The sequence below is a fragment of the Alligator mississippiensis genome, chromosome 3, assembly GCF_030867095.1.
Source record: "Alligator mississippiensis isolate rAllMis1 chromosome 3, rAllMis1, whole genome shotgun sequence".
In the NCBI taxonomy this organism is placed as follows: Eukaryota; Metazoa; Chordata; order Crocodylia; family Alligatoridae; genus Alligator; species Alligator mississippiensis.
The window spans coordinates 150,817,759-150,843,118 of NC_081826.1; the positions used below are offsets into that span (position 1 = coordinate 150,817,759).

The following is a 25,360-nucleotide window of genomic DNA, read 5'->3' on the forward strand; positions in this document are numbered from 1 at the left end:
TGAATGAAATGTAACATCTATGTACAGCATAAGATTGTAAGGATTTGTCCTTTTAAAACCAGTTACAGATAGTAAAAACTTTAAAATAAAAAACAGCATTTTGACCAAAATGAAGCTTTTGTGGAAAGTGTTCATTTTGGTTCAAATTTTTCAGTATTTCCAACAAGATTCCTCTGAAATACTGAAACTGGTTTGTTTGGGGTTTTTTTTTCATTTTAAGTTAACATTTTGTTTTTCTCTATTTTTTTAAAATTTGGTTTGGATTTTAGTAAACATTTCCAGATTTGCTTTTAGAAAACTGAAAATTGTTGCCATACGTTAAAAACATTTACTGAAAACATTTATTGAAAATGAACCTTTTTGAAATTTTCAGCTTCAGTGTCTTTGTAAAAAAACCCCATTTTTTTTAAAGACGGTTCCAAAAAAAAACCCCCAGCCAAACAAAACCCATTTTTAAATAAAAGTTATCTTAAGTAATACAACTGGTTTTGCTCAACTTTCCCTAATGCTGGAGTCTTGGCAAGATTTGAACTGGAAGCTACTGAAAGGATATTCCAGACACTTGCTTCAGAGTTCACTGGCAAATACTGCACAGCAGGCTCTCCCTTCTCTTTGGCTCACTCCCTATATTTTGTGGGCTAAGTTCTTTATTTAAACAAGTGGAAGAGCAATGACCTGTGACTCCACTCTAGAAACTAGATACTACTACACTCAGAGTGTTTCTTCAGCATTAATGTCAATGTGCTCTATTATCTGCACTTAATAGACACAGAACAGAAGGCATCTTTTAATGTGCCAAGCTCAGGCTGTTCTGTCCCCACTGCTTTCTGACCTTGGGGGTGTCAACATTTAGAAGTACCTGAAGCCAGAAAAGCCTTTCTGTGAAGAAAAATTTGTAAACTATTCCAATTCCTCTCAGAGTCTGCTGTTGCACTTCCTGCGGTAAACTAAGTGAGCTTTTCCATGGTGACTGCCTGACTTCAAGAAATCGATGTTTTAGAATGTAGGCAAATGAACTCACTCCCTCTCCCCCCCCGAAAGATGAATGTGGCTGCTAAGGAAGGAAGGAAGGTAGAAAGAGGGAAAGAGCTTCATTTAACTCGGTAGTTGTGTCCTTGAAAAAAAAAAAACATTCCTCCCATGTAACTGCTTAGGTGCAAAATGCTTCAAAAGCAGTTGAAGCATTTCTGGAGGAACATTTTGCCAAAATTATTTCAAGTATTAGTGTGGGAGCAGGAAGTCCCAGCGAGAGGTGGGCCAAGGAAGAAAGCCCCCTAAAAGACCCTGGGGCAGCAGAAGAAGCCGGGGTGATAGCCCCATAAGGTCTGAAGATATCCCCCACGTACCTCTACAGGCAGTGGCAATGGTGATGGAGGTGGCAGGAAGGTGGGTGCAGGAGCAGCTGCAACCCCAGTACGTAAGTTCCTGCTCACTCTGCATTGTGGGCATGCAGGAACTGCTGGTATAACTGGAAATCTGGTGCTGGCAAGGAAGGGGGCAGCAGAAGCAGCCGGGACCAAGAGTGGGATGGCACCGGGGATGTGACCCATGTCCCCAGTGCTGAGGAAGGGAGTGAAGTCCTGCCCTGGAAGTGCAGCAGAGTGTGGGGCCTTGACAGCTCAGGCACTTGGAAAAGTGGGGAGACAGCAAAGTGTGAGGGGTGCTCAGGAATCTGGGAAGGTAGAGAAGCACTTGATCCTTTTCTCACAGTGCCAGTGATGCATGGCTGAAGTAGAAGCCAGCCTCACTCAGGGATGCATGAATGATGCCAATGGACTTTTTTTCTTTTCTTATACATATGAACTTTAATTGCTAGTGAGGCCATTGCTGGGTGAGTACATTGAACCGGGCAACTGGGATCCAGATTACAGCAAGGGTGGATTAAGGTGAAGTTTATTTAAAGGACCTGAAGGACTGAGATGGCTATTATTTTGTATTTACACCATGAGTCATGGCATGATTTGATTTAAAGTCTTTATTTCACAGAAAGCCAATGTCTGGGCTGGAGATTGGAGTTGTTGGCACTGCTGTTTGTATGAAGGCACCGAAAGTTGCAACTCATGACTGAGCATTGCCCTCAGTGGCCAGAGGATACAGCTCACAGCCCTGAAGTACATCACCACTATGGCGAACCCGTTGGCATGTGGAAGGAGCATAAGGGGAGGTGGAGCCCCAAATGGTGCCCTTGTGCAGGATATACTACAATGATAAAATACATGTCATGCTGAAAGTCAGGATGTCTGGGCCCAAGGGCCAGTTTCCCCAGAGGGGAGGTGCCTACAGCATCCAACACAACCCATACTGGCGGCACTGCTTGTAGTCAGTTAAAATGACCATGTAGTTTCTAGTATCTAGAAACTAGATACTACTACACTCAGAGTGTTTCTTCAGCATTAATGTCAATGTGCTTAAATGGGTCCCTCCGGAAACGGGGCCCCGGTTTTTTGGTTCCTACCCCCATTATGGTCAAGCCATAGAAGGGATTGATGATAGGCCACTTAGAAGAAAACGCCTTTGTTTTATACATAGATTCATAGATGTTAGGGTGAAGGGACCTCAGTAGCTCAAGTCTGGCCCTCTGCCCTGGGTATATTCTCAGTCACTTCTCTTGTTCTCAAAGGTGAATTTCATGTCCCAGTGACTTTCTACTTTAATGAGTGACTATTAACAATCAGCTAGAATCAGCTTTCTGAAAAAATGCTAATGTTATCCAGCCAAAATCACAGTAATATGTAGGAACAGTGGGTTGGAAGGGACATCTTGGGCCACTGAGTCTAGTCCTCTAAATTCACAGACTATCATTACCTACGAAATCCCCCAATATAGTCAATTTTTTCCACTGGAAATGCAATTTTCAGTTGTTGAAATCATTTAGTGAATTTATATTAATTTGTGCAAATTGTTTCAGAAATAAAAAGCCCCCTGAAAATAAAAAAACCTCCAAAATGAAGCATTTTGAATGATTTCTTAAAATTATATTATATTTTGAAATGTAATTAATTTTTATTGAAAAAGTTTTAAAACAAAAACAATGTTTTAGGTCAAACAAAACCTTTCATTCCTTCTGATTTCAATCTGACATTTTTTAGCGATTGTTTTGGTTCAGGCACTAAAGCAAAACAATCAATTATTTGTACTGTTCTAATGTGCTACACATTGGGAAGATTTCACATGGGGACAAAACAGAGGTTATTTTCTAAGTGTGTGACAATTTCCACAAACTCTTTATATTCAACAACCAACCTGCAAGCATCAAGTTAGTTTCTGCCTTCTACCTGGAGGATGTATAAACGATTCTACATTCTTTTAAAAACAAAACATTGCTAAAATTATAGTTAATATATTAAACTCAAGTACTAATATAGTAGTACTCAAGTACTTGTTTTTTCTCCTATCTTCATCTAGTTCAAGCCACCACTACTGCATAACCTGTATAGAGGAACCCGTTCCTATGGGTGTGAAGCAAAAGTAACAAAAGAAACATTTTAAATGCTTTTGAAATGCTTTAAAGGGACAGATGTTCAAAGGTGCAAAATGTTCCAAATGTAGCTGAAGCTCTGCAAAACAGTACCTCTTTAATTGATGTGCTACTTTAAAGCATTTCAGTGTTATGAGTGTGCAGGGGAGGGAGGAAGAGCAGGGGGAGACCCTGGTAGCCAGGAAGATAACATGCAGACTATGCAGCCACACTGAGTCCTACTCCCTGGTCTGAGATGCTCCAGCACCTTTCAGTTCTATGGCAAACTTACAATTTTTGTAAAGAAGATCAAACATTGAATATTTTTAATAAAAGAAGTTTTCAATTTTTGTTCATAAAGCTCTTTTTTACGGGTTTTCTCCAATGAAAACCCACAATTTTCTGCAGAAAAATGTTGTACATAACAAAAAAGTTGAACTGAAAACCTAATTTTCCAACAAAAATATTGTTGATGGAATTTCTAACCAGCTATCCCTCAAAACTCAACACTATCCCTCATGAAAGGTGTCCAGAGCTCTCCTCCCCTTCTAGCTTCAGCAGAAGATGTAAGTGCTCAGAATTTTGCAGTATTAGACTTAGAGGGGATGTCCCCACAAGTGGGAGCATGTGGTTTGTGGCACCTCTAAGGCTTTTGAGGTGCCACAAAATAGATGCGGTGCATGTGAATTGGTTCTCTGCACTGCATATTTGCAGTGTGGTGGCAAAATTAGATACTGGGAACTCCCAGTATGTACAAAAAAGTGGGGCAGCACACATGGCTGTTGCATGTGCTACCAAAAACTGGAGTCTGGCCAGCCAGAACCACACTCCAGCTTCTGGCCAGGTTCCATGTGCCCAGATCACTGCCACTGCAGCCCCAGGAAGTCCCCAGGACCCCAGATAAGGCTGCTTGGGCCAGGCCAGGTGCTGGCTCCAGCCTCCCCTACCCCACCTGGGACAATCTGCCGCATGCCAGAGTGCACATGCTGGGGCATGCCTGGGTTTAACTAGCAGAACCACAAATACGTGCTACAGCTATTTGTCCCTGGGGAAATGCACATTCCCACTCATGGGGGCATGCAACTCAGTGGATTCACTGGGTTCTAGGAGAATCCCAGGGTAAAAAATAAAGCCGTGACTGGTTATGTTGCAAATACAAAACTGTTCCCACCATTCTTCAGTTTCACTGTCTGCTCTATCCCCAGCCAAAGTACTCTGCAATCACAGCTGCATATAGGTCCCAGCATCAGAGGAACATGTAGATTTTCCTGAGTACTAACTTTGAAAGAATTTGGCATTGTTATTTTATGGAAACAATTTAAGAATGAAATCAAATATCATAATCACTTAAGGGACTGTTTAGCAATGAATGTATATATTTTAAAGAGGACTCCTCCATAGTATCAAGGTAATTTCACATCACTGTGACTCCAATTGGTTCATCTGAAGTAATATATGGACCTACACAGCATCATATGAAGCAAGCTTCTCCTTTTGAAAGTTTATTCATCTCTAATTTTGTTAATCTAATCACCCCTGCTTTCTGCCTCATACTTTTGCCTGTTTCTTTTTGGAACAAGAAAAAAAAACCCTGATGTGTTTAGTTTCATTAAAGCTTTAGGTTTGGGTATTCTTGCCTATTCCAAATGCCACATAAAATATTTAAAAGGAAATTATATTTACAGCGTAAACAGTCTAAAATAGTTAAAAAGCCATTTCAGCTAAGTATAATTCTGGCTCAGCTGAGATATGCTGACCTTACTTCATTGTTAAATCCCTTATCTAGGGCCAAGATACCTACCCTAGGGCCTGACTTAGGCAGGTGGTGTGGCCATTGACTAAAATGTGAGCACAGCAAAGACACCACTGACTACCATGGAGCAGTCATGGGCAGTGGTGGAAAGGGGGTTGGCTTGGCCTAGCCACAGTTGATTGGGGCCTGGCACTGGTGAGTGTAGGCACAGCCTGGCTTTAAAAACAAAGGTGGTCCTCCTTTGGTCTTGGCTGTTTCTGCCTTTTCTCCCTTTATATGTATCTTTAGGAAATTCCATCCCTCTCTTCCATGATTTATGCTTCTGTCTCCATTTTTTAAAATTAACCACATTCCCTACTGGGAATTTGCTATCAGACCTGCACTCCAGTTTGTGGCCACCTGGACCCTTCATATTTGTCATACTGTTGCATGTTCTGCACCCTCACCCCACTCCGAAACTTTTGAGTTAAACCAGGTAGGTCATGGGGAGGGTGGGGGTTTAAAGCCCCTCCCCCACACTCCCTCCCCCACACCTCCAGCACAAGATCCTGCTATTAAAGCTCAAGAAAATATGTTGCTGTTAAGTGGTTCTAGTTAGGGCTGTGCAAAATTTTGCCGGCTGTTTCATTTTGACACTATTTCGACTCATTTCAAGGTCAAAACTGCAAAATCTAAATGAAACAAAGGGCTGCAAAACAGCCTCAAAACAAAATGAGGCTGATCAAAAAGTTTTGAAATTTGAAATGTTTTGACCATAGTGCTGGGGAAACAAACTCAGTCCAGCTGAGCTGATTTCCCATCCCTAGCACTAGATGGCACCAGGGTCTGGGAGTCAGCCAAGCTGGGCTGACTCTCCATCCCCTATGCTATATCGTGCCATTTCAACCAGAGTGCTGGGGAAATGTTTCAACCATAGCGCTGGGGGCACAAACTCAGCCCAGCTGGGCTGACTTCCCATCCCCAGTGCTAAATAGCACTGGGGGCAGGGAGTCAGCCCACCTGGGCTGACTCCCCCCCCCATCCCCATGCTAGATCATGCTGGGGGCGGGAAGTCAGCCCAGCTGGGCTGGCTTCCCATCCCCCATGCTAGATCGCACCTTCGACCATAGTGCTGGGGAAACGTTTTGACCATATGAAATTAATTCAGCCCAGCTGGGCTGACTTCCCATCCCCAGTGCTAGATGGCACCAGGGTGCAGGAGTCAGCACGGCTGGGCTGACTTCCCATTCCCCAGGCTAGATGGCACCAGGGTCCAGGACTCAGCACAGCTGGGCTGACTTCCCATTCCCCAGGCTAGATCGCGCCAGAGGTGGGAAGTCAGTCCAGCTGGGCTGACTTTCCATTCCCAGTGCTAGATCATGCCGGGGGTGGGGAGTTAGCCCAGCTAGGCTTCCTTCCCATCCCCCATGCTAGGGGCCAGGTGTCAGCCCAGCTGGCCTGACCCCCCATCACTCACGTTAGATTGCTCCAGGGAAATGGAGTCAGCCCAGCTGGCCTGACCCCCCCCCATCACTCACGTTAGATCGCTCCAGGGGAATGGAGTCAGCCCAGCTGGGCTGACTTCCTGCCTCTGGTGCAATCTAGCACAGGGGGTGGAAGTCAGCCCAGCTGGGCTGACTTCCTGCCCCCAGCATGATCTAGGGCAGGGGATGGGAAGTCAGCCCAGCAAAACATTTAAACAGCATTAAAACAGCCTTTCTGTTTCAACCGAATAGAACAGAACAGCTGTTTCAAATTGAAATGAAATTCGAAACGGAATGCTGTTCCATCAAACTGTCAAAACTCAAGGCAAAATGAAATGGTGCCGTTTTACACAGCTCTAGTATTAGTGCACAGTTTAGGACACATGCTACAGGAGTCCTGATTCCATCCAGAAGAGGGCAGTAGTACACATTCTGCACAACTCCTCCAATTAACTGCAGTAGCTCATTATAAGACAGGCTGCAGCTTTTCATTTTTCAGTATGGCAACAGAGAAAAACATATCATGCTTTCTTCTTTTGATGGGCTTTGTGTTACAGAGTCTTCCTGCTGTGGTTAACGCAGAACTTTACTTTTCCCCTGTCTTCCCCACCCCCTCTCCCATTTCATTTGATCCTCCAGATCTTCATCTGTGAATTCCTTAGCCACCTTCCCTCTTTTTCATGATCATTTTCCCCTTAGAGGTAGGTGGGAACTGGATTTTTTGCTAATGGGGAAATCTGTGATTTCAATTTTTTTTTATCCCAAATTAGAACAAAAATAAAACAACTGAAATTTCCCACACAATTGTGAAATAAAATAATTTCATGTCAATCAATCCCTTTGTTTTGATAAATTTGAAAGTTTTAGTTCCCTTTTTGAGACTTCTACGTTAAAAATAAATTGAAAAATCATTGTAAAATTGAAACACTCCATTCTGAAACTGTCAAAACCAAGTACTCTGACTGCAGCAAAATGCTTTTGCAGTTTCTCTTTCAAAATGAAATTTGGTTGAAATTGATATGTTTCTACAAAATCCTTTGCCTTTGATACAATGACATTTTCAAATGGAAAAAGCTTCCACTACAAAACTTCTATCCTGCACTAGACTCTTCTCAGCTCCCTAATTTTCTCTCTCTGACTTCATTGTACTCACTACACACTGCATTGCAGCACTGTTCCCAAGAGAACACCTTTCTGTATATGCCTGCTGTATTCCAAGGTATTCTTTCTGCACAGCAGCAGAGGTGACCTGCTAACAGCATACAACTGACTTAGGCTGGGGAAAAATCATGTATTCTGTAGTTTGATTTTCTCTGTAGTTTTGCCTAGTAATTAGGTGACATGTTACCAATCAAAAAGAAACAGTATTACTTATAGTGCAAAATTTGTACATAGCTCTCATTAGACAAACATCAATTTATTCTTTTTGAACCAAAGTACCTGGGAGCATTTGAAAGCCTGGATATTTGTAGTTAGGGTTTACTAGGTTTAACTAGTGAATGCGTCTTCATTTCCCTTGCTCCTGGGCAGTCATTTTTAGCAGTACAAAGTGAATGTGAAATGTGGTCTCAGCTGGTATAACTGGCCACTTCACATGAATAAAAATGAAGAATGAAGCCCTCTGGATAACTCCAGGTCAGCACTTTCTGCTGGGAGAAGAGTTCTCTGGGTCTGTATGGACTTTGTGGGGAGGCAGAAGAGAGGTCTTGTGGCCCTACTAGGAGCCTGATAGCTCCATTTGCTTGCTGAGTTGGGATCTGTGATCATCAGGGATCCTGGTTTTCTCTGATTAAAAAAAAAAATCCAAAATTTTCTGATTTAAACTTCCCCCCCAATCCAGTTGTTCTGCAATTAAAATAAAATGCGTGTGTGTGTGTGTGTGTGTGTATGTGTGTGTATGCATGCATGAGTGGTGCCAGCGAGCCAATGGGGTAAGCTTTTTGCATTCATCCTAGCAAATCAGAAGTAGCTGAGACCGATATTCATGAACAAATGCATAAAAAGGTCCCTGGCACCACCTATGCTTATTACTGAAGGTCACTTTCACAAATATATTTATATGTACTTACCTGGCTCCAGCAAGAAATGGCCACATGGGATACAGCTTGGATAAATGAAAATTAAAAAATAATAGGGCAGAGAGTGGGGGAGAGAAAAAAATAATTCTAGAAACTGACATTAAATGGGAAAGAAAAACTTGAACCCAACAATGCTGAGAGGGTCCTACAAGTTCCAATGAATGTGCTTGTAATGCAACTTAGCTGCAAACACATGAAATTAAGGTGAAGCAATAAACTCCGGAGCTGTCTAAGCTAGAGTTAACTGCTCCCAGGTGCAGCATTTACATGTGTGCCTGGAAGAGTAGTAATTTCAGACAGGGAAGAGCAGGCCCAGGCTGGCAGGAGGCATGGGGGTCAGCCCTAGGTGGTGGCATCAGATGATGGAGGGGCTGACTGGGGCATGAGGGTGCTGAACCTATGTAGCCATGTGGCTAGGTGGCCCCTACCCAGTCACTATCTATATGTGCATTTCAGTTAATTACTTCTCTATAAAATAATACTGTCCCTAACAGTATTTTCTTATAGCTAAGGTTAATTAGTTTACTGAGCCCTAATACCAGTGCATGTGTAGAAGGTGACACTTTACTATGGAGCTAATTAGTGTACAGTAAAGAGCACATGTAGATGCACCCAGTCAGTCTAATTTTCAGTTCCATAGAAAAAGGTGTCTCTGTGTGTGCCTGATCCATACTCTATTGAGTTGAAGGCTTTCTAATATTTTCAATGAATTTTGGATCCAGCCCTTTGTACTAAGTTCTGGAAACCATGGGCAGAATTTTTAAAAGAGTCTCAATAGCACAGCTGCAAGGACTCTCAAAGGAGCTTGTGTTGCTAAGTTACTAAAGGCTTTGAAAAAATTCCACTCTATATTATCTAAAAGCTATAGACAAACTGGTGGAAGGTAAGAGGAGTATGGCAAACATGAAGAAGGCAATACTTTCTGAGGGCTGACAAGCGCTTGTATAGGATGGTTTGGCTAGGGATGATCCTGCCTTGAGCAGGAGGTTGGACTAGATGACCTTCTGAGGTCCCTTACAGTCCTACTTTCCATGATTCTAGTCTAAGATTTATCTATTCATAATTTCTCTAAACAGTAGAAGAAACTAGGAAGAATGAACTCTTTTTGAAGCATGATCCAGGGCATAGGTCTTTGAATGCATCGTCTCTAAAAGGTTCTAAGTGAGATGGTGATATCTCACTTCCACTAAGATACCTTCCTCCAAATGACATGTGGAAATACAGCATATGGTCCTGATTCAAAGCCACTGATGCCAGTAGGAATCTTTTCACTGACTTCAACAAAGAGACAGAGAAACAGCAGAAATCAACTGACTCTTTTACTCTCTGTTTTATTGGCAAGACACTACAAGATTATGGAAATAAGAAAAAAAAGCTAGCTAGAGAGTAGCAATCTACCAATGGCAATTTTGGACTGAGGGGCTTAGTGGGCATGCCTACACATTCATTAATGCACAGTTGTTACTGCACGTTTATTTAGTACTTGTATAAACAAGGACTAAATCAATGCATAGTAACTGGGGCTACTGGTCGGTAGTCCTGGCACATGGCTTTTTAATGATGCTAACTGTGCAGTAGCCTAATACTACTGTGCAGTAGCATATTAGGACGGTTTTGGCCCTGTATGCTACTGGGCAGTAGAATTAGGCTACTGTGCAGTTAGAATCTTATGTAGATGCACCCACCATGCAATTGAATGTAACTGAGACATGGGAGAGGAAGGGATGGGGAGGAGATGTGCTTCTGAGCACGGAGGGGAAAGGAGGAGGGGAATGCTTATCTTCCTAGGGGACTTAAAAAGGTCCCTGGTGGTTGTTCCTGCTACATGGTCAAAAAGGGGGATGTAGTCACATCACAGCAACCCCTATGGATCTGCCACTCATGATTTCCATTATGTCAGACCATCGCAGTGCAATTATGCCAAGGTCTTTCCATTTCTGTTCAGCTGCCAAGGAAGAAGGCAGGCTCCCAGCCTGCTTGTTCAGAGAAAGGTCCGGGCTGCTTCTCTTCCTCGTGAAATTAAACAACAGATGAGCCCTGCAAAACAGCAACATGCCTTTGGAAATCTCTCTTGTTTTTCAGAACACTGGTAGTTATGCTATTGCCAGGATGTTTTCAGGATAATTAGAAAGGTGATGCTACTTTTCCTGTAGTGTGGACAGATCAATTTATTAGTCAGTTACCATGAACCTCTTCACTAAATGCTATTTACTTATTTTAATTAAGGAATTACACTTTTTGCACAGGATTCAAAGTGTATCTACCCTTTCTGCATCTGGCATACTTCATCCTGACTCAGATTCCCTCAATCAACCACTGACAAGAAATAAAGCCTCTGGGCCTGAGCAGACAATGCCCTTGGACTACGATTTTACCATTTTATCATCCCGTCTATATCAATGTTTTCAAACTTTTTAGATTCAAGGCACCCTTTGTTAGATCCTAGGTACCCCTCAAATATGCCAGCTTAGTTTTCACTCATTTTTTGACTATGGAAAAATAATACAGTTTTTCTATTCCAAAGAAACCAGAAAGACCATAAGATTTTTTTTTTTAACACTAAGGATTCTTATTTGAAATCATTGGGTTTATCTTGTGAATTATGTTTGCACACCTAATAGTGCTAACATTGAATAGCATTCTGTGGCACTCCTGAAAGGATCTCAAAGCACCGCAGGGTGCTGCAGCGTCTTGGTTGAGGATCACTGATCTATATCTTCACTGTGTAGAATCATAGAAAAATAAAGGGACCTCAGGAAGCCACAGGATGTGACCCCCTGATCAAGGCAGGATCATCCCTACAGAAGTATTTGTCTTACCTATTCTTACAACTTTACAAGCAACCCCCATATAATTACCAAGTACAATGTCCAAGAATATTAAAAACATTTTAACTTGCCACGGGTAAGGGAGAGGCATGAGGGAACTGTTATTGTCCTGTCAGAACGATTATAATAGTTTGACTTCCTGCATAATGTCATTCCTTCCCTCCATGCAGTCAACCATTATTCCCCTCCTTCTACCAGTGCTCCATTCAAGCTTTCCTCTACAGGTTATTATTAATGAATTTTAAACTCATGAACCGCTTAGCAAGAGCCTACTTTTAGGAACATAGGAAGCTAGAATTGGAAGGGGCTTTCTGGGCCACTAAGTCCAGTCCCCTGCATTTGTAGGCAATTGTTACACAAAGAAATCCCCAAGATCTCTTATTTAAAATCGTCATCTGTAGCTACAAGGCACAATACCCAAAGAACCAATACCCTGTAATTTACCAGAGATGAAAGAAGTGGAGGCAAGGACACTGCCAATACCCTGTCACTGCAGCAAGGGAAAGCAGTTGGTTATCTTAAAGGCCTGATACAAAGCTTCCTGACATCACTGGAGATGACCTTTTGGTTTCAGCAGATGTTGGAATAGCCCATTAATCACTGGACTGGGGCACTTGAATCTTCTAGTGTTTTAGAAATGCTGTGCCTAGGCAGCATTATTAGTGATACTATTTTCAAAGAAAAAGAAGTGCTGGCTGTTTGTCAAACATCTGATCTTGCTCCCACTGAAGTCAGTGGATTTGATTTTAATGAAAGCTAGATCAGGACTTAGAGCTATGGGAAACAGATATGGAATAGAGATATGGGAAAAGTCTGTTGCACTACTTTGAATACACTGGGCACTGGATTGATGTAATATTAAATTGTCAGTCTCTTACCATTTGTTTAAATAGCATACATTTCAATTAGGTTCCGTGCCCCAACTTAATTGGAGCTGTTGGGAATTATTGTTATAACTAATATAATTAGCCTTTCTAATGCTTTGTATCCAGTGTAGAAAACTCACTACTTTTTTTAAATCTATGCATGTTGCATTATGTTTTCTATGGTCCTATAGATAATTTGGAACATATTGTATATGTGTATTTGGCTAGATTCTTAACTGGTTCATATTGTTGTTGTTCCATCAATGTCAGTGTTATACTAATTTGCATCAGCTGAAGTTGTAGCCCTTTGATCTTGGCTCTCTTTGGCTAGGTCTTTCATTTTGGGACAATGGTAAAGTAAAGCATATTAAGCTGCTAATTATTGTTATTACTGCAGTTGTTGCTACACTCCTTCAGTCACTGAACCTCCTGTGCAGTTCCACAGTCTGTTCTCTTATGGTTCTGAATAGCAATTTTTCCCTTGGTTCCCCAGAACATTCACCCTCCTACTCAATTATTTCTCTACTTCCCCACTTACATGTTATCATGTTTAAATATCCTCCAAATGTTAAGTGTCACTAATGTGTAGAAAAATTAAAACTGAAACAGGAAAACCATGGGATTTCTGATTTTTAACAGCTCTGACAGGCATGCTACCCTAGTAACTACATATTTGTAACAAAGAGCTGAAAGTAGTTGTTTACATGAGATGCTTAAGAGGACTGTGGTCTTACAGGCTTTAAGCAAATGAATAGTACCGCTGATTTCAAGTTAAAGCACATATACATTAGTTTCAAAGCAAAGCATATACATTATCTTTTGAAGCATCATGACATAACAAACTACAGTTCGTTCATTAGGCTTGTTTTTGTCACAGGTCTGTCACTCTAATATTTGTCCTTCAGTATCCTTAATTAAGCCATATTACACTGAGTTACCAAGCCAAATGAAAGGATGACAATTAACAAGAGTGAGGCGATCTTTCTGTCAGTAGTGTAACTGTGGGGAAAGGTGGGTTACAAGGGCACAAAAGCAGCCACCACTGCAGCAGCAGCCTACTGCATCTCAGTAATTGGCATTGTGGCAGCCCATGCTGCCCCATATATTGTGGCTGTTTTGGGCATGACGCTGCTCTGCTATGTCTCTGCTTTCAGCTGTCACCCAAGAGCCATATACTACACCTGATCCTTTTCCAAATGTCAAAAGTTGTTTTGGGCCAGAGGGGGGACCTCTGTTATCTCATTTATTTATTTATTTATTTATTGCTTAAATTCTCTCCTTTTCTCTGCTTTTTCTTACTGTTCTCTATTAGGGCCAGTAACAGGGTGGTCTGTCCCTTTAGGAGGGAACCCAGGTGCAGGGTATTTGGATAAAGAGGGAGTGTCTCACTGGGAGCTTAAAATCTCTAGGGAGGAGAGCATAAGAGGAGGGAAACTATAGACTGGAGTGCTTGCTGCACAGTGGGGTTAGCTTGCTGCACTGGGGCCAGAGTCAAAGGGGTTCCCTTCTCATTGTCTGGGATAAGATAGCAGGATTTTGTTTGGCTTATTTGGTTTGTTTAAAAGGCTGTGTTTTACTGGGGAAGACTGGCTAAGGAGCTCCTCAGGGAGCAAAACCCATCTGCAGAAGCCATTAGGCTATGCAGGATATTTACATGACTTACGCTGTGCAGCACGTGCTCATGAGGTGTCACTCAAGCCATTTGACTTCTACCTGAAGTGGTACTTCTTGTATGAGTATTGTCACACTGTGGCTTGACTGGTAAATAACCTCACAAATACCCAGACTGGGTCCTCCCCAACTTTTCTGCCACGTCTTGATGATACTTTGAAAGAAAGGGGTTCAGTGGTATATATGATGGGCCCCCACAAAAGGGTACTCAAGGTACTGTCACGGCTGACACAGGACTCTGCCCCTGCTATTCCCCGTCCACTCACCAATCGTGGATGTTGGCACCTCATGGCCTGGGCCACTGCTTCAGCTCCCTGGCCCTGGCTTGTCTCATGCTGGCTGTAGCTCTGCTGTCCAGCCTTATCCTAGGCTGCTCCTGGATGCATTGTGAATGTGTCCATCGCCTTCTCAAGACCCTACTCCTGGGGCAGACTCTTCGGGCCTTTCCCTGCTGGGCAGAGGCCTTCCTTACTTGATCCAGCGGGTCTAAATGAGCAAAAGAAAAAAATGCGTGAACAAACAGAAGAGGAAAAAAAATGACTCCAAGAACCAACAGAAATTAAGCCCAAACAGTAGGCCACCTCCCTTCCTGCTCTCCGCTCTTGGAAGGAGGAAAGGGGAGTGGGGAATACCGCAACAGGGGAACCCAGCTTTCCCCTGTTCATGCCCAGTGGGGGCCCAGCTCTTCAGATGCCACACTCCTCTGACACCCCGCAGCATGTATACAACTGGGCTCACTCTGCACAGTGCTTGCTTGCTCCTTCCCCACATCCAGCACTTCATCTATTCTTTTTAAATGCCCCATGGTGGTGTGCGGGGCTGACATCATCCTCTGGGCACCCCCAAGCCAGATGGACAGCGTACTAGAAAAGCAGTGCTGTGGTGCCGCATGCTATGCTGGTCTGGGCTCTCCCTCTTCTGCAGGTAAGTTTTCTTGTTCCTGCAGTGTTCCCCACCATTTTCCATTAGGGCCCACCAGGGCTCTCGGGAGGGCTGGGTGGCCATGTGTCACCCTCGCCACTACAGACCTTCCCCCTTAAGTTGCCTTGTGGCATCTCCAATAAAAGCCTCTTCTTCCAGCTTGGCTTCTGAGCTGCCTGGCGGAGTCCACGTGTTTACTCGACTGCCACCTCCTCCGTAATGCACCTGGAGAGGAAATTGGTAACAACATTGTTCTTGCTGGGTCTGTGAGCAACCAAGAACTTGAATGGGTATAGGGCTAGTGCCCAGCAAGTGATATGGGAATTATCTATGCAGGCTGGCATCTATGCCAGCCACCATAATGGGGCATGGTCCGTAATAACTAAGAACTCCCACCCTAATAAGTAATAATGAACATAGTCCAACACCCAGAATATTGCTAGACATTCTTTTTCTATTGTCACGTACCTGCTCTCTACAGCATTGAGTTTGAGACTTGCAAATGCAATGGGACATTTCTTACCCTTTTGCTGCTGTAGTATGACGGATCCCAATGTTTTGTCAGACGTGTCCATCTATAAAATAAAGGGGGCTGAGAAATCAGGTGTGTGAGCTAACATGTCCCGACACAAGGTGGTCTTTAATTTTTTTAAAATTTTGACCATGTTTGGGGACCAAACAATTGCCCCCATCAGCCGTCCCCATAGGGTGTCTGTCAAAGGGGCCATGAGCTCCACAATATTAGGTATGAACTGTCTGTAATAATTAATCAGTCCTGAAAAGGAACTCATTTGCCTTTGAGTGCATGGTGCCTGGAATCGACGTATAGCCTTGACCTTATCTGTCAGTGGCCTAATGATGCCTTGTCCTACTAAGAATCCTAAATATTTGGTTTCCCTTCCCACTAATACACACTTCTTGGGGTTGGCCATCATCCCTGCAGCCCTGAGCTCACCCAAGATAGTCTTTATAGCTCACAAGTATTGGTGTCACATCTTGGTGAATATGACAATGTCATCAATGTAGGCAGCTGTGTAGGGTGTGTGTGCTGCTAACAAGGAATCCATAAGCCTCTGAAACATGGCTGCAGCTGTTAAGCCTGAAAGGCATCCATAAAAATTTGTAGAGCCTCCTTGGTGTTCCAAATGCCATTTTTGCACAGTCTTTGGGGGCCATGGGGATTTGCCAGTATCTCTTAGATAGGTTGACGGTGGTTATAAATCTAGCCTATCCAATTCTCTCAAGTAAGCATTGGTGATGCATAGGGGGTGCACATGGGTGCATGTGCACCCCCTGAGATTGCCCATGTACCCCCTGAAAACACCATCTGCGACACCTGAAGTGCTAGTGGAAGTTCACTTCCGATTTTGCCGCTGGTGATTTCAGACTTGGTGATTGGGTGCGGGGGGAACCCCTCCCCTCCCCCATGGTGAGCGATCAGGCACTAAAGAATCCCCCCAGTTGGTGATCTGGTGCCCCCCCCAAATTTGGGAGGCACCAGCCACCCGTGTGAGTAGGTGCACAATACAAGGCATAGGGAAAGCGTTGACTGTCGCCATGGCATTTAATTTCCGTTAGTCGATGCAAAGCCTTAGCGACTAAGAAGGTTTGGCCACAGGGACTACTGGGCTCTGCCATGGGCTTTGTAAAGATTGGATAATGCCTTGTACCAGCATTCTTTCTAGTTTGGTTCATACAGCATAGTGGAGATGTTGTGGAATCAGGCACCAGCATTCTCTGATCAGGGCCCTTGCCGGAGTCCTGGTCTTGTGTTCAACCCCTTGAGCCCAGCTGGGTTTCTCCTGAAATATGTCTTGGAAGGACTGGACTAATCCCTCCAATTCCCGTAGTTGTACTGGGGTGAGTTCCTTCCTGAACTGGACCTGTGCTTCCAGGGTATTTCCCACCTCTGACCTCTGATAGTTGGATCCCAATTTGCCCCTTTCCTCTAAATGCATTGCCATCCACCCCTGGGGCTCCTTTCGCTTTTGAAGCAAGTTTACATGGTAAATCTGTCATTCATGATGATGTGCTGGTTTGAGGACTTCATAGTCCACCAGACCTACTTGTTGGAGGATCTCAAATGGCTGTTGTCACTGGGTCAGCTGTTTGTTGGGGGATGTGGGGAGCATGACCAGTACTTTTTCTCCTGCCTGGAAAGTCCTCACCTCCATTGCCTGCTCCTACCGCAACTTCTGCTGCCATTGTACCTCTCTCAGGTTCTCATTGGTGAGCTGCTGCACCCCCTGTAGGAGGCCACACAACTCACAACAGTAGTTTTCAGCCCCAAACCTGGGTCCTTCGGGTCTTTTCTACTCCTCCTGCAGTACTTGCATCAAGCCCCTAGGGCTGTGGCCATACACCAACTGAAATGGTGAAAGCCGTGTTGACTCCTGTGGTGCATCTCAGAGTGTAAAAAGTACCGGTGTCAGTAGCATGTCCCACTTGCAAGGATCACTCTGGGTGCTTTGCAGGATCGTTTGTTTGATCGTCCAGTTCAACCTGTCAACCAAGTCATTGGTTTCTGGGTGATATACATCTGGAGATGAGTGATGCTTAGCATACTACACATGGCTTTCATGATGCTGGACATGAAGTTAGTCCCCTGCTCTGTCAGGATTTTGCAGGGAATGCCTACACTAGTGACCCAGTTCGGTAATTCGTCAGCCACTTGGGGTGCTGTGACAGACCTTAGCGGCACTGCCTCAGGGTAATAGGTGGTGTAGTCTATGATCACCAAAATATACTGATACCCAATGCTGCTCTTCAAGAGTGGGCCCACTATATCTAATGCTACCCAGGCAAAGGGTGTCCCTACAATTGGCAACATCTGTACAGGAGCTCTAGGTGGCCCCTGGTCATGGTTCTGTTTACACTAGGAACATGCTGCCCCCCACCAGTCCACTTCCTCCTAAAGTCCCAGCCAAAATAAATTCTAGGCAATTTATGCCCTTGTTTTGTTCTGCCCAAAATGGCTCCCCAACGGGGTGGTGTGAGCCAATTGCCATAGGGTCTTGTGGAACATGTTAAGGACCACCATCTGGAGCTGTTCCTCCCCCACTGTGGGGACCCTTTTAACACAGTAAAGGAGACCTCTTCTTACCTTGTATTGCATGTCTCTAGTACAGGGACCTTCCCGGGAGTCCTCCTCTGACAGGTCTTGTAGTGCAAGGTCATCTCACTGTGCCTGTTGGAACTGTGCTGCACTGGTGACTTACTTTAGATCAATATCCTCCTTGATGCTGGAAGGAGTTGGGGCAACTAGTTTCCCTAGCCACTCATTGTCACATTGCAGATGCCGTTGCTCCTCTTTGGCTGCCCTGGCGCTTTCCAACACAACATATATGGGCTCCCATTCCCTACTGATGACTATATCACAGGATAATTTTGGGGCAAGACCCACCCTCAGCTCCCCTTAGTGTTCCATCACCCAAATGGATATGTAGCCTCTGTCAAACTTCATCTCCTCACTGTGGATACAGGTCATGGCGAATGGGTTGGCTGGGTGAACCCTGATCTTTGGGGTTAGTTTGGCCCAGATGAGGGATTGTGAGCACTTGGTATCAAAGGTGGATCTCAGCAGGTACACTCCAACCCAGACAGTGATGACTAAGCATTCCCACCCACCTTCTTTGGCCGTCAAGCCCTAGATACAATCCACTGGCTCGGTCCATTCATCCTCCTGGGGTTGATCTCTGAATGGCTGTGATGACCCTGAGAATCTGCCCAGGTCACTTAGGCCAGCCTGACACTCCTTGGAAATGTATCCCACTTTGCCACAATGATAGCACACCACTCCGTGAGTTGCTGCTTTCTGTGTCCACTGTTTCTTCTCCTCTTTTCAAGGCATGCTCTAGCCTGGATGCCAGAAACCTCAGCTATGGTCACATTCACCCTTGGATACTGCAAAGGCCTCAGCTAGATGGAGAGCCTCATCACAATTGCACAGGTGGTGGCGGTGCACCCACTTCTGTGTATCATCCTCCAGATCTCACCGAAACTGTTCAAGGAGGACCTGGTCAATCACCCCATTTTGGTCATACTGCATGGGAGGGGGCCATTTATTCAGTATGTCCCTCAGGTGATGCATCAAGATGTATGGCCACTGTTTTTTACTTGCTTTATGGGCTCTAAAGGATAAACTATAATTTTTGGTCATGATCTCTAGGCAGTATAAAATTACAACCTTCACTGTAGTGTAATTACATCCCTCATCCCTAGAGAGGGCTTGGTATGCAGTCTGCACCTTATCAATGATGAGAGCCTCTAACTGATTGGCCCACTGGGAGTGGTCTAGCCCCACCTGTAGAGCCGTTCACTCAAAGGCCTCTATGAAGGTCTCAGGGTCATCGTTTTTTGTTGTGTACAACATTTTGCAAAAGGACAAGTTCCTTTGGAGCCACTCTTGTTAGTGAGCTCCCTGCCTCTGCATCTCCAATACTCGGCTGATGGCCTAGCATCTTGGAGTGCACCATTGGTACTGGTTATATGGTACTTCCTTCCCTGGCTCCGGTTCACTGATCCATTACCCCGATGATTCCTGGCCAATGAACCACTGTCATGCAGTGGCTTGACTGGTGAATAACCCCATGAGTACCCAGGCTGGGCCCTCGCCAACTCTTCTGCCATGTCTTGATGATACTTTGAAAGAAAAGGGTTCAAGGGGTGTATGTGATGGGCCCCCACAAAGGGGTACTCATGGTACTGCCATGGCTGACTCAGGGCTCTGCATTCCCTACACCCCATCCATTCACCAATCATGGATGTCAGCACCTCATGGCCTCAGTTGCTGCTTCAGCTCTCTGGCTCTGGCTTGTCTCATGCTGGCTGTAGCTCTGCTGTCCAGCCTTATCCTAGGCTGCTCCTGGATGCAGTGTGAATGTGTCCGTCACCTTCTCAAGACCCTACTCCTAGGCCAGATTCTTTGGGCTTTCCCCTGCTAGGCAGAGGCCTTCCTTACTTGATCCAGTGGGTCTAAATGAGCAAAAGAAAAAATGCACAAACAGAAGAAAAAAAAATGAATCCAAAAACTAACAGAAAACAAGCCCAAACAGTCAGCTACCTCCCTTCCTGCGCTCCCCTTTTGGGAGGAGGAAAGGGGAGGGGAGAATGCTCCAACAGGGGAACCCAGCTTTCCTTTGTCCATGTCCAGTGGGGATCCAGCTTCTCAGGTGCCACAAAGCTCTGACACCCCGTGGCATTTATACAGCCAGGTTCACTCTGCCTAGTGCCTGCTTGCTCCTCCCCCCCTGTTTGGCACTTCATCCATGCCTTTTAAGTGCCCCACAGTGGTACACAGGGATGTTTCATCCTCCAGGTCAGATGGAGAGCATGCTAGAAAAGCAGCGCTGCGGTGCCACGTGCTGTGCTGGTTTGGACTCGCCCTCTCCTGCAGGTAAGTTTTTGGTTCCAGCACCATTCCCCGCCATTTTCCTTCAGGGCCTGCCAGGGATCTTGGGGGGCTGGATGGCCATGTGTTGTCCTCATCACCACAAGTATGAACACACCAATATGAGTGAGGATTGCATAGTCTAGTGCAGTGTTAATCATTTAACATTTTTTGTTTTGAGAGTCTGACTGCATTCCTTACAGTAAAAAAGGAACTCTGTGTATTTTGCAGGTCTCTTGTATGGTCTAATTTGCAGCTGATTCAAAATCAGTATTGCAGGAAAAATTCAAATATGATAAAATTTGTTTTCATCTCTATTCAGAATGAAAAGTCAAACTATGAAATTCAGTATGTTTGCTGCATTAAAAATGTTTCAACATTTAAAAAAAATCAACATTTTGTTTTGGGTTAGTTGTATATGAATCTTCTTTTCAAGAGCTGCTGTAGTACCTCTTGGAAGTTGGAGAATAATATGATATGGTAGCTACATCAGAACTGCACACATTATAACAAGTGAATACATCAAAAAATGACACCTTGCCTACATTATGCAGTGGTGTAATTTTTAGGCCTGTGCAAATAGGGAAGTATTTGATTAAGATTTGCCCAATTGAGAGTGATTAGATTTGGTGATTCGAATCACTGTCCTCATTCGATTCAGCCAAATCAGAATCAGAGATTCGGTGCTGATTCAGAGATTCAGATCAGCCGGGGAGAGGCAGGCACAGCCGGGCAGCTGCAGGTTCTCCCATGGCTCCTCTGGCTGTGCCTGCCTCTCCCCAGGTAGGGGGAATCATGGGAGAAGCCCCCATGGCTGCCCTGCCCAGGCCCATCCCCCCCCCCCCCCGGCTCAGCCTCCCGGCACTTAAAAACAAACAAAAAAAGGCCCCACACTGACTGGCTGCAGCAGCACAGATCACGGCCTCTTGGGGCTCATGGCAGAGCCCCCCTGTGCTGCGCGGGGCAGTGTGGGGCAGCAGGGATTTCCCACCCACTCCTAGCACCCGCATCGCAGCTGCCCAATGCCGTGGGTGCAGTGTGGCTCAGGAGGGTGCTGTGCACTGTCTGGGAGCCAGGGCCATTGGGGCTGAGTGGTGCCAGGCTCTGACTGACAGGTGGAGCTGCCCCAATTCCCAGGCTGCACGTGGTGCCCTGCCAAGCTGCGCTGCACCCATACAATGTGACAGCTGCTGTGTGGGTGCCAAGCAGGGGAGGCAATTCCTGTTGCCCCCACTTCCCTGTGCTGCATGGGAGGGGGCTCTGCCATGGCCCCCAGAGGCCCCAATTGCTGCTGCCAGAGCTGGTGAGTGAGGGGCTTTTCTTTTTTTAATTGCTGGATCCTGGGGCCAGGCAGGGCATCCACTGGGGATGGGGTTGAGTGTGGTGGGGAGATTGGGGAGAGGGGGCTGCACGAGGGGCTCTGCCATGTGGCCCCAGAGCCCTCGCAGCCCCTCTGCAGCCGGTGAGTGCAATTTTTCTTTTTTGATTCCTGGACTGCTGGGGCTGGGCAGGGGAGCCATCAGGGCTGGACCTGGGTTTGGGGGGGTGGGGGGGGCTCTGCCAGGAGGCCCCACAGCCCCCACAGCCCCTGCTGCAGCTGGTGAGTGCAGGGCTTTTTTGTTTTTTTAAAGTGCCAGGACTAGGCTTGGGCTGGGCAGAGAATGGGGCCAGGTAGGGCAGTCATGAGGACTTCTCCCCTAGCTTCCCCCATTTGGGGAGAGGCAGGCACAGCCAAAGGAGCCACGAGACAACCTGCAGCCACCCGGCTGTGCCTGCCTATCCCTGTCCGATCCAAATCACTGAATCTCTCCAAATCAGCACCAAATCAATTTGGAGGCTTCAGATTTGATTCAGACCTTTTAATAGGTTTCCCGATTCAATTTGGATTCAGAGATTCAGCCACCATATTGGGCCGAATCACCTCCGAATTGAATCATCAACGGAAGCTTCACATAACCCTAGTAATTTTGTCTTCTGCAGAGCATAACCTATCATTTTAGAGGAAAAACAATTATTCCTCTCTGAAAAGAAGATGGCTCTGTTCTCTTCTTCAGAATATTGTATACTGTATATATAAGGATAGATAACAATTATATATATTTTTAAATAACAATTACTTTTTAATTTAAATTATTCAAAATTATAATTGAAATTATTCTCACCCCCAATTATTAAACTGTTGCCTATTAAAATAATTAAAAATGAAAAATATTCAAAACAGTACGTGCCTGTTGATGAAATTTGTGACAGTCAGGCCACGTTTAGATGAGACACTGACTTCACAGTCGTTACTGCACAGTCATTTTGTACTTGTATAAACAGGTACTAAATGATTGCACAGTAACTGTAAATCGCTTTTTCGTGACACTGACTGCTCAGTAGCCAGTGACTACTGTGCAGTAGCACCACACCACATTTTCTGCCACGTGACGCTACTGCACAGTAGTCACAAGCTACTGTGCAGTCAGCATCTTGTGTAGACACAGCCTGAGACTACTAAATTGGTGGACATAACTGGTGAAGTACTTAGTACTAGTATGTATTGAAAGGCTGCATCAGTTTTTGACAATAATAGTCTCTTCTTCAGGTGCAGAGAGAATATTTTTTTTAATTCCCCTTTAACTAAAGCAGTTTACCAACTAGTTCACAACAGAAGCCAACTGGGAGCTGAAAAAAGCAGAGAAATTTGTTTTAATCAGGAGCTTGTTTTTCTCTTCTGATCTATGTAACAGTGAGATGCAAGTTCTAAATACTGAAGGTTATAGGGTGTTCCCCCCAGCTGCTCCTCCCCTCATTGCTGTGCTTATGAAGCAGCTGGGGTTTCTGGGCTTCCTCTTCCTCTGGCTTCATCTTCCCCACTCTGAGGGTGAGGTGGTGCAACATGGCATACCCTTTAGTGCTGTGGAAGCATGCAGCCTGGGGAGCCTGAGGGGTGTGATACAGAAGAGGAGCCTACAGGGGAGCTTAAGATGAAATGGGGTGTTTGGCCATGTGGTGTGGGAAATGAGGGCACCTGGGTGCACAGTGAAGTGGGTGTGGGCAATGTGGTACATGTTGCAGCAGAGATGTGTCATGTTGTATGTGGTCCCATGGGCCCATGGCTCCTGCCAGTGCAGCCCATGGGGTATGTGGCCACTGGCCACTTAGAAGTTGGACAGCCCTGCCCGCATGCATAGCCCTGTCCTCATGGACAACTATGTATGACTGGGTGGTCAAATGGACTGAGCATGTACAAAAGCATCTATAACACATATGCACACCCCTTGTGGATATCTAATGACCATAACCACCTGACAGTTGGAGTTGGCCAGAACTGGTGTCTACTACATTTAGCTTCAGGAACAAAAAGGGGTTAAGTAGGTCTCCTGCTTGCTTCTATAGCTCAGGGGCTGGGGCATCCATCTGAGAAGCTGGCTAGGATGGCAGGGCAGGGGTTTGAATCAGGGCATCTTGTTACTTCGCAGAATAGTCCTCTATGCAGGGGAGAAACTTCTGCCCACTGGGGTCAAGGGCCCAGGCTAGACTTGAGGGCACCCTTCTTTCTAAACCAACAGCTGTGGTGATAAAATTTATAGTTTAGAGAAGCTGTCTAACTTAGCAGGTGGTGGAAGCAGAGAACTGGGAGATGGTCCTTCAGTTAAAGAGACAAAGGGACTCTAGAGACTTGTCTGCTGCTCCAGAATAAAACCTTTTTTGTTTAATTCTTGTCATTCATGCCTCACTCTTCGTTAAACCCAATGATCATTACAACAGCCACCACACTTAGCCACGTATCCTCTGCCTTGCTCTTAACCTCCTTCCCCCACATATTTCCCTCTCAGGGCTGCCCGGAGGACCAGCTTCAAAAGACTTACAAGAAGGCTAATATTAATAATGGATAGTGGTTTGAGTACTGTTTTAAGATGTCAGAGAGCCAGGTTCAAGACCCCTCTAGGTAGTTGGTACCCAGAGCAAAGGCTCTCTGGCTTTCCAGCTGAGTGCCCTGCCACCTTTAGTTACTTGGGGAAAAGTTTGGATGGGTCTCACTCGACTTCTTCTTGTTGCCAGTCTGTGTGACTACATAGTCATTCATATATGTCCAGAAATAGAATTCTTCTTGGTTATGTAAGTGCCAAAAAGGCCTAGTAGACAGCCAAAGAACGATGAGTGACAAGCAGGGAAGAAGAGAATGTCACTTATAGTTACCACAGAACAATCAAATAAACTCAGTTACTAATGCTTATATCCCTTTGTTTAATAAATCAGCTTTAATATGATGTGATTAATTTAGTTTTTCTTATCTTCTGTCAGATTTAAGGCAGTTTCATTTAGTTAATAAAAGACTCATTTTAGAAAACACTTTTAAACTGAATTCTATTTTCTGTCCAAATACAGTTTGATGCAAATCATGAGTAAAATATTAATCTTCTAGTAAGTAAGGACTGTGTTATTTATCAGTTTATAATAAAATGTAAAAGTGAAGAATCTGAGTAAATGTATGTTAAGCTATATCATTGCTTAAATAAACATTTGCAGATATAGCACAACCTCCTGATTAGCAAAAAGTAGTGACAAATTATACCAGCCAATGAGAATCATCCTATTTTAGGAAACTAAAAAGTACAAATGCAAAAACAGGTTTAAAACTGATGATTTATATCAAGGTTTCCTGCTTGGTCATTTAAATCATGATTAAAATGACTGATTTTAATCAAGGCACCCTGGTGCATCTAATATAATGCACATAAAATAACATCATGATATATATTTGCAAGACTCATCTACTGTTACAAGATGTATCTATATGTGATCTCATCTTGAAATCACAATGGGAGTTTAGTTTGCAATTTAATTATTTGTGAAAAGCTATCAGCATACAGCAGGTGGTAGCAACCTTTAAGGAAGCAGTGGGCCAAAATAAGGCAGCTGGGTCCAACAGCAGGCTACTGCTCACA

At 44.7% G+C, this 25,360-nt stretch overlaps 1 long non-coding RNA gene across 1 annotated transcript in view; it reads left to right on the forward strand.

The window, feature by feature from the left end:
- LOC109283906 (uncharacterized) overlaps positions 1 to 3,751 on the forward strand; it is a 55,969-nt gene extending 52,218 nt beyond the window's left edge. The window contains exon 3 of the long non-coding RNA XR_002091224.2: positions 1,987 to 3,751. This is a non-coding gene — a long non-coding RNA (uncharacterized LOC109283906). The remainder of the gene's footprint in view (positions 1 to 1,986) is intronic.
- The last annotated feature ends 21,609 nt before the right edge of the window (positions 3,752 to 25,360 follow it).